Source organism: Xenopus laevis, chromosome 9_10S (genome assembly GCF_017654675.1).
Source record: "Xenopus laevis strain J_2021 chromosome 9_10S, Xenopus_laevis_v10.1, whole genome shotgun sequence".
Classification (NCBI taxonomy): Eukaryota; Metazoa; Chordata; class Amphibia; order Anura; family Pipidae; genus Xenopus; species Xenopus laevis.
Window position 1 is genome coordinate 82,331,008 of NC_054388.1, and position 12,687 is coordinate 82,343,694.

The window sequence follows — 12,687 nt, forward strand, 5'->3', positions numbered from 1 at the left end:
TCATTCATCACTCATATGTGAAAAATCATATTAAAACATACCCATAAAATCCACATACCTCCTCCTCCCTTGTGGATAACACTGCACCCCTCCCCAGCACATGATTAGGCAAATGTATTTGGTAACAGCATCTTGAGATCAGAAACCCTCTTTTGACCCCTGATAAAATCAAACCAGAAACTCTAATAATCAGTTGAATGTGCCCTCTTTATTATTGTTTTCCTTGTGAAGCTGTCAAAGGAAGAAGACATGCTTTTAAAAACCACAAAAATTCACAAATGCAAGTTAAAACTGTACCATGCAAAGAAGAAACCGGTCATGACTCACGCTGGTGGTCTAGTGGCTGGCAGGGTCGCCCGCCGCGTCTCCAGCAGGGACGGCCGCCACATGCTGGCTTTCTCCTCCTGTGCCGGTATCTCTATGGCGCGCACCGCGTTCCGGGTTTCCGTGCCAGCGTGATGACGTCAGAGCGCAATGGCGTGAAAATTAAAGGGGCTTTGAATGAAAACGCATTGCCTGTTGTTAGGTTCTACTTAGCTGGTTCCTGGCCTGTGTATTCCTTGTGAATTCTGATTAATTATCCTGATTTGACCCTTGCCTGTCTGCTGACTATTCTGAAATCTCCAATCTGACCCTTGCCTTTCTGCTGACTATGTTATGCTCTCTAATCCTTCTCTTGGCCTGTCTGACTATTCCTTGAACTCTGCCTGCATCGAACCGGTCTGACTATTCTCTACTCTGCTTGTGCTGGCCTGGCCTGCCTGTTCCACACTGGCCTGTCTTCCAAGTTGTGTTGTCTTCCATGCCAGTATCCTTGGTAAACGATCGTGCCCCTTTGCTCCTCTCTTAATAAGACCTGGCGGCATCCAATTAGCTGAGGGCTCCTCCTCCTGCCGGCTGTTAAAGGCAGACGCAAGAGCCGAGACCAGGCAGCCTAGCACTGGTTCTGGATTTAGGGTGCCGAAAGTGACAAAACCATACAAAAACACGTTCCAGAAACACTGTTACCTTCTTTCGGCACCAAACTCATATAAGATGCACTGAACAAATTGGAAAGCTGTCCTATGATCTGACAAATCAAATTTTGGATTGTTTTTGGAAATCATGGAGGCAGCATTCTTTTAGTTAAAGAGGGGAATCCAACTTGTAATCAGTGCACAGTTGAAAGACAGCATCTTTGGTGATGAGAGAGCATCAGACCTTTAACCCATTAAAAACATTTGGCACATTATGAAAGGGAAAAATATGACAATGGAGACCCTGAACTGTTGAGCAGCTGAAATCCTATATCAGGCAAGAACAGGACTTTTCACTTTTAAAACAACATTAATTGATCTCTTCAGTTTTCAAACAATTACAGAATGTTGTTAAATGAAGAGATGATGCAACTCAGTCGGAAAGATGTCCCAACTTTTTTTCACACGTGTTGTTGGCATCGAACTAAAACCAAGCATATTTTTATTCAGAAAGCAATAACATTTCTTAGATTTAATATTTGATATGTTGTCTTTGTACTATTTTCAATTAAATATAGTGTTTTAATGATTTGTAAATCATTGCATTTGTTTTTATTTATATTTTACACAGTGACCTGACTTTTTTTTGAAAAACAGTGTTTTATCGATCGATCTATCTCTTTCTATCTATCTGTCTATACACATAGTTTTTAATGACAGAAAAAAGATTGCATATACTAAACTCAAGCTTGCTGCAGTTATTTGAGGTCATGTAATGTATATAGTCTGTGATACAGAAACATATTGCTCTTCAAGAAAATTAAACTACAGCTTCTTCAGTTTCTTTGCAGGCATGTCACCACTGTATAATGTGTTGTATGATTGATAGCAAATATGCAGAAACAATTTATCTCTTGTTAACAGTCTTAAATTAAGCACACGGCTGCAAATAGTTTGAGCGCCTTAGTTAAAGTAAATATATAATTTCAAGCTCAATTGTCGTTTAGTACCTAAACAAAATTGTTGCATGCTAGTGTTATGAATGCGCTACACTTACTTAACAATTATCATTTTGCTAGTAAATCTGATATTGAACAGTTGCTGAATTGTGTGACTTAACAGGTTTTTCAAACATCTGCAACAATTTATCCAAGATGTGGAAAATCTGGTTTATTTGCTATGTTTCAGCAAAAGCGTGTTCCAGATTTTAAAAGTGCATATTGGAAAGAAAATCCAAATGTATTTTTAAGCAAGAATAGAGGCAACGGGCACAGCATTAGAATCTATTAGCCATTTATGGTGCACAGAAATCTTTTAAAAAGGCATGTTAAGTTTAGAATTTAGCATGAACGCTGGCCACCTGTTAGTCTCTTGCTCAACACAGCTGTTTTTTTTATTGTCAGTAAACAGATGCAGTAAGTCCAAGAATTTTACAAAGCAATCTTTTAATCCATTCTGCCACAACTAAATATTCTCACAATCCACCATAAATAGTGATTCCACATTAACCTTATTGCAGCTGTTGCTCAGAGATATTAAAGACATTTTAATAGCCTTTTCTCAGGGGTTATTACCTATAAGGCCCTAATGAATGGTTCTAGATGACCTGACCATCTTGTTTTAGAATTTAATCAGAAGGTTAGCACATACATTTTTTAAAAAATTAAAGAATTGTAATTGTTTTTTATTTAGATATTTTTGCCTTAAAGTAATTAAATCATTGCAATTATTCATCACAAATATTCAAAGCCTTTAACAATCTTGTGTAACATGTATGAATACTGTAAAAAAGCTGTTAATTGGAACACAAACCACTGCCCATGGATAATAAGACTAAGATCAGCGGTGTGGCTATATTACCCATTATCCCTATCAAATGTTATCCCTTATCCAGAAAACTCAGAATATAGGTTATATTTAATGTTTAAATAGCAGTGGTGACCTACAGAATTTTCCTAACACTGGGTCTTTTTGTAAAATAGACTAATGCTGTAGCATCAACCTCTTAAATTTTTTTAAAATATTTTTTTGTATATAGATGCCTTACACCTGTGCTCAGAACTTCCCTGGTGAAGTTCATTGCAGAGACATGCAGCAACACATCTTCTCATTCTCTATTTTCCCTATCTGTCTGAAAAAAGTTATAGCAAACTATATTTACTAACTAGTCATGTGACTCATTTAGCTATGTTTCAGCAATGCCAATATCTTATTTCTCAACTAGTGCCAATAATGTGAGCTCTCCCATTTTGCCAGCCAAGCTGCTTGCATTATTTAAAATATACTTATTGCTTAATATGAATACAAGTGGATAAATTACTTCTGGCCCTCCCCATCTACCCCCATTTCCCCCCTATTATCTCTAGCCTACCATGTGACCTATCTTCCATAGAATTTCTCACTGTACCACCCTCCCTCCATGTTTAATTAAAGATCTTCTCCAACCTTCTGACCATCCTCTCATCATTTGCCTTAATCAAACCACCTCTATCCCCCAAAGTAATTTCCCCCTTCTAATGGCTGTTAAGGGAGCAACCTGTCCTCCCCCAGTGCTCTAAGCTACCCCCTTCTCCCAGACAGCATACAGGCAACAGGAGACACATTGAGTGGCACCAACAACCCCACTTAAACCTTATACTAAATTGGTTATGCTGCCTTCTTAGTTTTAAATGTCTTTGTTTTAAACATCAGTTAAATAATAATCACATGCAACACTCACTGTACATCGTCTAACTAACTCATTGAGGTTTCAAATAAAAGAATGGAAAGCCTAGTGATGATTTAACTAATTAATTAAGCTTAATTGGTAGCCATTTAAAGTATGCAAATGTTTCTCATCAAATGAATTACTGGGAGGTCATCACTTAAAGGCACCAATTTAAGCAAATAATTAATGCTCTAGGTCCCAAGCATTCTGGAATTTTAATAGATCCTATCCCTATCCCTGGTTTTACTTTTCTCAGAGACGGGGAAACATTTTGGTCAAAAAGTTGACATTCAAAAATTTATTTAATAATGGTAATATGGTAAAAATGTACTACTTTAAAAAAAAAGACAATATGTGTCAAAATTGATGAGGATAAGAAAGCTTACGTTAAGTTTGTCTTGAGCACACATGGATTCTTAGAAATAGTAGAGTACTGAGAACTGACAGTGGCTGAGAGGCATTTAGGAAGAGTCTTAAGATAGTATAACAGCAGGAAGTACAGTTCTCCTTGGAACTAAACTATTTCACTGGTGTATTATATATATATATATATATATATATATATATATATGAATATATATATATATATGAATATACAAAATATGTATTCCCTATCTAATACTTTTATGTTTACATCCCTAGCTAATACTTTTATGTTTACATGTGTTACATGTACATGTTACATATGTTTACATCATCAAGTTATGTCCTCAAAAAGTGTTATAAAAGAATATGTAAGATATTACTGTATTGTGAAAAACTGCTTTGAGAAGCTTGCAACACATGGTAGAGTAATACAAATAAATATATCAACAATGTAGGTTAGCTTAAAAAGTTGACATGTCACTTTGTTTTTATTGGCTCTGAACACACTCGAAACTCTTGTGCCATTAAGAAGTCATTTAGAGTTCAGTGGGTATATTTAGAAACAGCAGTCGCTACTCTTAAATACATTGCATAAATCCATGGGCAGTGGACATGTAAAACACAAATATACAAATCGGGTAAACAACAGAAGCAGACAGGACACACTTTTTGACTTACTTACATATATAGTATTCAGTATTTTTCCTGGGTTATGCATGAGATAAACCTAGTCTAGTTTGATGACTTTGGTTGCAAAATCCTTCAGTTGATTGGAAGCAAATGCAGATATCTGCTAGTAGAGAATGTTGCTTTAAGATCTATATTTCCTTTCTTTTCATGTTCTTCTGTTTCAGTTGGTGAAGGAATGTTGACTTTGTATTACAGTACCAATGCAGATGTGTTATGTAAAAGGTAGGCAAGAAACCTTCATTCTTGGTAAGAATGGCTAAAATATTGGATGGGTGTTTAAAGTAGGTAAGGTTGGTAGTGTAAGCCAGAGTATTATGGGGAAGCTAGGGTAGACTGGTCAGTGGGATTAGTAAGGGGTCATGGGGGAGGAGTGAAGGGGCATACAGTTTACCAGCTAAGGTGATACCTCTGTTACAAGATAAACTGCAAGTAACTGTAAATCTAATTCACCATTAAATTATGTATTTATGAGAGGGAAAAGTAGTAACCTTAGATGTCTGCTGACAAATGCATGGCGTTTGTCAGGTAAAATGGGAGACCTAGAGTTAATTGCATGCACTAGAAATTATGATATAATTGGTATCACTGAGACCTGGTGGGTTGGATTTAAATGATTACACTCTTTTTAAGATGGACATAGGTATTAAAAAGGTTGGAGGAGTTTGTCTTTATGGTGCAGAGAGAATGGCAAATTGTTAATGTGGTTCCCCTATTCCAGAAGGGAGTTCCGTTCTCAGGCTCAAAACTATAGGCCTGTTAGTTTGACATCATTGAGAAAGGTTCTTGTCTGCCCCAAAGCCCAAATTTTGCTGCCTATCTTGACTCTGCTTTTCAAGCTGGGCTACATCTATCAAGTATCTACTTCTTAACTACCAAACTTGCATTTGTTAATGGCACAAACAGATGGAACAGTCAGTATCCACAAAGTCAGTTAGGGCATCACATGGGTGTATAATTACACCAGTTTGAAATTTCATGGGTGCAGAAAAATGTTGGGCATACATTCAGAGCACAGAAAAAGTCATGTATTTACCCTGTACTGTTTGCTGCAATTTGCAGTTCATTAACCTTAATATACATTACTAGAGCTTTGGCACTACGTGCATAACAGAAGACGTTTGGGATCAATGGGGGATAGTCAGTCCTTAAAAACTAAAAGAAGACTGAAAAATGGCAACTTTATTGAACTGATTTGTAAAAGTGAAAAACTCACCCAGTTTCTATTAATACCTACGGGATTTTTAGAAGTGTATGTATCAATGGGTGAAAGTTAGAATTCATCATTTGTTAAATATTTTTGGATTAGTGTTTGCAAGTGAATCAATCAGTTTCTATTTTTCCTTCTTCATTGCTGCTTTACAATACATAGGGGGGAAATGTAATAAATTTGCAAAGAGAACAAATTTGCAAATAAAAACTTGCATGACGCAATGTAATATTCTTCGTTTGGCTTTTATTTCATTGTGAATCTTAATTGTGCATTCCGAACGTCTATCACCTGCTTGAAGGTGGCATAAACTTTTGGAGCAAATATAACAACTTTTTTATTAAGACGTTTTATTACGTACACTGCACACTATCGCAAACTATAAAATCTGCAGTTGCTATCCTACTGTCATGTGAGGGCAAAGTGCTATCAAAGGCAACATTTTTCACTTTGCAGACATTTATTCTCATTGCAAACAATTGCGAATGATTTTTGCGTTAGTGACCAATATTACATTCCCCCATTAGTATTTATAGGTCATAAAGAAGCATTGCTGAACATCTACAGTTTGCTAAAGTGTTGGGCAAACCAGAAGAATGTTTTGTGGACGGATGAAGCCAAAAGAAAACTTTTTGGTTTAAATGAGGAGCGTTAAATTCGGAGAAAGGAAAACACTGCATTCCAGTATAAGAACCTTGTCCCTGTGAAACATGGTGGTGGGAGTGTTCTAGTTTGGGCCTGTTTTAGTGGCCTAGATTGCTTGCCATCAAAATACATTGCTTCAAAATATGTTGGCGCTATATAAATACATGTTAATAATAATAATTGATGGAACAATGAATTCTGAACTATACCAGAGAATTCTAAAGGCAAATGTCAAGACATCTGTCCATGAACTGGTTCTCAAGAGACAGTGGGTCATGCAGCAAGACAACAGGGCTCATTTATAAACGTTGGGCAAATTTGCTCCTGGGCAGTAACCCATAGCAACCAATCAGATGATTGCTTTCAGTGTTCACCCTGCAGCTGACTGAAAAAAGCTAATCGCTGGTTGGTTGGTATGGATTACTACTCAGGTGCAAATTTGCCCAGTATTTATAAATGAGCCCCAACGAGCGTAAACAGTGGTTACAGAATAAAGTGAATGTTCTGGAAAGGCCAAGTCAAAGTCCTGACCCTAATCCAATTGAAATGTTGTGGAAAGGCCTAAAGGGAGCGGTTCATGTGAGGAAACTCACTAACATCCAAGAGTTGAAGCCGTTCTGTATGGAGGAATGGGCTAAAATTCCTCTGAGTAGATGTGCAAGACTGATCAACAGTTACTGTAAATGTTTAGTTGCAGTTACTGCTGCACAAGGGGGTCACACCAATACTGAGCAAAAGTAAGTGAATACTGATTCACTTATGCCACATGTAGATATGTTATTGGGTAGTTTTTTCAATAAATACATGACCAGATATAATAATTTTTGTTTGTTTATTTAGCTAGGTTTTCTTCTTTTAAGACTTGTTTGAAATTCATATGACATTTTAGGTCACATCCATATAAAAAAAGATAGAACATTTTAAAGTGTTCACAAACTTTCAAGCACCACTGTAAATGATATCTCCAGGGTATTTTGTCAAAGGCCGTGGTAAAGATTCCCCAGTTGCAGCCAAGAACATGTCATTTAGGAGAGTTGCCTCTCCAAACTGAATGACACCAAGTACCCTGTGAACATTGTAAAAGATGTTCATCCTGTACCAGCAGTATTCAGTTCCTGATCAACACTCGGTCACCATCATCCATCACATTCAGAGCAGCAGCTAAAATATCAAGCAATATAGAGATCACCAACTTCTCAAGTAAAGGTGACCATAGATGTAACAATTACAATTTTCCTGTGACCATTGGTACAGGAAAGATTTGTTTGATTTGTTCCATTTCAATACAAATGTGTCTTCTTAGAGACTTCCTTGTTTCCACTGGATGTGGTGTTTTTCCCGTTAATTTTTGTAACCTTTATGGTCAGTTCCTGTACCCCCTCCTCGGTACTGGCAATCAATTCAAAGTCTAAATAGTGGAACAGACCAGGTAAACACAGAACTTTGCTGCAAAAATCCTTTTTATTGACACTACATGTTTCGAGCAGAAACGCCCTTTGTCAAATGTTCTGCCGATGCTGGCTTGTCTCCCACCATACACGCACCGAATATCATGCAAAACTTTCTTTCGTACGATATTATTGGTGCATCTACGCCCACCTTGAGACCTACAATCATGCAATAAAATATATATTATTTGGTGCAAGTACCTACTTGGTGCATCATGGTACATGCAATGATGTCACTGGGATGTGCTTTGATCAACACAAACTCACAATATTTCCTTCTTCAAGTGAGGTTATTCAACAAATCATTCAGAATTGATGATATTAGTGACAGGAAAAGAACCAATTCATTAGAATCATTTGAGAAGAAACTCTGAAGTAGATAACTAAACCTTGCCACTGACTGTTGTTAGCAAATGTCTTTTGTGCCAAGGATAATTTTTCCAAGTTGTTTTAAGCAGCAATCCAAACAGGAGACGTGAGCAGCCCTGGCAGCAGTATACACCCAAAGAAATTGTGACTTTTCGGTTTATAAATACATTATGGGCAATTTCTGCCCAAATAATTTCCAGACCAGTCATATTGGCAATCAGACATCAAGCATTTTAAAGATTTCTGAATGCTAACTGGCATTGCTTGCAGCCAAGTTTATCTACAAGTTCTTCTCCATCAAGGATTTGGCTAACGTAGTCCCATAATGATAAAAGTGGCTTGCATATTTTTACATCTTGAGTGCACCACCTTACATAAACTAACACTGAATCTCATCTGCACCCAGAGTGCCAGTTTGACCAGATCCCATCACAAAGATGCCACATCCTGGGTGCAATTAAATGGGAACTAGCGCAAAAATGAAAATTTACTAAATGCTTCCTCATACTGAAGAAACTTTCTAAATATAATCAATACCATTTTCTGTACTGGTTTTGAAGTAATCAAGTTTATGGTCACTATTCCTCTCTCAGCATCTCTTTCTATTCATTCTCTCTTCATACAGCAGTTGGGTGTCAAATAATCATTGACAGTTAGATCCAATATATCTTATAGGGGGGCTCCTTTTGCCTAGCAGATGTATTAGAGCTCACTCAATTAAAATCACCAGACATTATGTGTCTCTACATGCATCAGTTATTTGAGTGAGCTCGAATTCATCTGCTAGGAAAGGAAGCCCCCCCCCCCCTGCATGGTGGATTGTTTATCTGTGCACTGGTAATCCCAATGTCTACTATTGCCAGGTCCAAACTAAGTAGCTTCAATATTTTAAGAAATAACAAAACATAGAATATGTACCCCATTGGAGTAACAAGTTCAGTTTTCGGCCTATCTTCCAGGCACACAGCCATTTGCCAGAATCCACTAGTTAAATATAGCAAAGAGAAATACATGGGCTGCTTTAAAGTGGCTTATGATTCCTTGATAAAGGGTCATCCTTTCAGGTGCAAGCATTCAACCTTCTTTAATCCACATAAAAGTGTGGCAAGTACTCAGGGCTTTCCTAGATCACACTTCCATCCAACAGCTCATACAACAGTTTTTTACATCTTGACACAATGCTGGGGCAATGTTTCAATATTGCTCAATATTAATTGGGTGATCAATAGCATGGGTGAATCCATAGTCCTCATCACTCCGAGCATATACATTGCATTGTTGAAGCAATACCATGTAGAAAACCTGACATTGTGTCTCTGTTAGCAACAGTTAAGAAATTGTTTGTAGTACTGTATTTCTTGTATTTCTTGCTAGGTCATTCACCATACCTTGACTTTTAACCCATTTGGACAGATGCTATTCTTGGTGTGGTGCATCACATCTCCAGCTGCGAGTGCATCACATCTCCACCTCTGCAATAACCATTGTTCACAGGCCACTCTTCTTGCGCCTGACCCTTGGACCGGACAACCCATCAATCCTTTTGCCATTATACTGACCTCGTTCTACCAATATTGTTATGTCTAGTAAGGGTATCTGAGTCCCAGTCTTGTGAGGAGTATCACTTTATGTCCACTAGGTATAGACAGGGGCTGGCAGACAGCTGTTTGTTCTATCTCTGCTTGCCCAGTCAGTCGGTGAAGCACTTGTTGCTCTCCATACTGCCACTCGACTTGTTGTAGCACCTGCAGTATCTGGTGACAGGGACAAATGGCCAATATTCAGGCCCCACTGCAACCAATTACTATCCAAATAGTTCTTTCAACATGTCCATCACAAGTATCACTGAGATGCTTGAGACGGCAGCTTGTATGACCACCTCCACTCCTTTACATGACAAGCACTGTCCGAACATGGTAATGCCCACCCACTACATTAATGGGAGTATTTAAGGTAGTCTTAAGTCATAGTGGTGACCTCAAAGCCAGTATCCAACAAGCAGCAGACCCTTTGTCCCCCCTGCTCCCCCAATAGAATTGGCCATTTGACACACAGTCCTTCTTAAAGAAGAACCAAACCCTTTATATTAAAAACCCCTACCCCACCTCTGAGTCAATTTTCTGACTACTGCACAAAACATAGTACTGGCATCAGCACACACTTTCTATCTCAGGGTAGTCCATAGTTGAGTTCCATGAAGGCCAGCAACAAACTGCAAGAAGCTATATGGTTCACTATAGCCTTTCAGGTTTCTGCTTCCAACAACCCCAGATCCAGTCTATATTTAACCGGGAACACAGAACAGATGTATAGTTCTTTGCAGTCCAGTTGTGCCCATTTTTGTCCATATGCACCCCTCCACAATAAATTACTTTTTCTGGAGTGTTGGATGGTGGAGTGCTAACTGCATCTACATTATTTATATTGCTATATTGTTTAATACCAGCAGTGTAACCAGTAACAAAAACAATATCAATAATGTAGTGCTATTGTGATAGCAAATACATTTACTAACAACTATAAAAGCATTTCAAATGGTTATTAAATTTAAATTAGAATTTCATGTAAATTCTCCCTTGTGTTTTGAGATTTTTATTTTTATTTTGCACAATATATATATTATGAATTACAGATGCTGATGTTATAATACTATTTTTATTATTGACTGTGGTTTGATGTAGGAATGAGAGTTTTTAGGAATAATGGTGTTTGCAGCGAGCCTATCAATGTGAAGGTATTCCTCAATATGCAATATTTTTAGGTACAAACTATTTATTTTACTTTTTCATTATGTTTTGTAATGATATGAATTTAACATTTGCACATTCCGTCCATCCTCTAATCTTTAGTTTCCTTAGTAGTAATACAGCATTACATTAATTTGGCCACATTCAGGCCATAATACACTGTGTACTTATGGCATGAAATTATTTAAATAGCTTTATCTGAACTTAGAATGAGTTCACATTTGTATGAATGCCACATTCTTGCACTCAACAGTGTTCGTTTATATTTCCATACATAAATATTTCCATTGACACCCTTTGCAATTTTGCTTACAGGAGTCATTTCCCTATATGTTTCATAGCCATCTGCAACTATTGGGAACACTAATAGTAATTCTAAACAAAGGAATGTGTGTCCAGCTAAATGCCAGCTGTGTCTGTCCTAAATGCCCAGGTGTTAAGGGGTTAGTAAACCCTGCATAAAAAATGTTAGTGTGTTGTTCAGCATAATAATTCAGTCCCGTTTTTTAGGCATTTTATATCTACATAAATATGGAGTTATTCAAAGTTTACCAAAACATTGTCCTGCTTTCTGGCTTGAGCTCATAAGCTGAAAATAGTTGTCTGAGACAAACATGTTCAATGCACCCTGAACTCTACAATCTGTTTGAAAATGCCTGATCATTTTTAAAACAGGGTAAAAGCAAAGTCTTCAGTTCTTATTGAGGTTTCTTAGTACTCCATTTTTATTTGCTCAGTGTATACTTGATGACCTTGCTTTTCAGCAAGTTTCCCCTTTATTTTATTCATTTTACTTACATTTCTGGTTCATGCAGGTTGTGACTTAGCTACCCACTTAGTATTCCTGGTTTGTACCCAGTGACATTTCAGCCTTAGGTTGTATTTTACCACAGGAATTTTCTGGAGCCAGACACATTAATGTTCTTTACAGTATCATGTCCGCCTCTCACCTAAATCCAAAGGTATAGAGATACTGCTGTAAGAATGCCCTCATCCTGGATGGAATTAATTGGGCTGCTATCACTGACTTGAGTTCTTCTAAGTCATTAATTTAATTAACAAATATAAAGAAGAAGGAAAGTCTTCTTCCACTTTGGGGTGCCAAATGTTAGGCACCCCAAGTGATTGTAATTACTTACCTGAAACCCCCGGGCCGGTGCTCCTATCAGCAGAAAACTGCATTGGCCAAGGTTATACCAGTGAGCACCACGGAGCGATCCTCTTCCAGCTTCTTCTTGCTTCAAATTTCCCAGGGAAATAGCCGACTGTTTAGTTAAAGTTTGGATTTCCGTTCTGCTGCGCAAGCTGGAAGAGGAGTGCTCCGTGGTGCTCATAAAGGTGCTCAGTTTGATAAAGGGCTGGAATAGCCCGAAAAGTTGCTTTGCTAATGGCACGAATAAACAATTGAATCACATATCGGAGTGCTGCTGGATTTATTGCTTTACAACCACTTGGGGGTGCCTAACAGTTGGCACCCCCAAGTGGAAGAAGACTTTCCTACTCCTTTAAAAGAGCACCCATACAGAGTCTTGTTGGACTCCACTAAAAACCC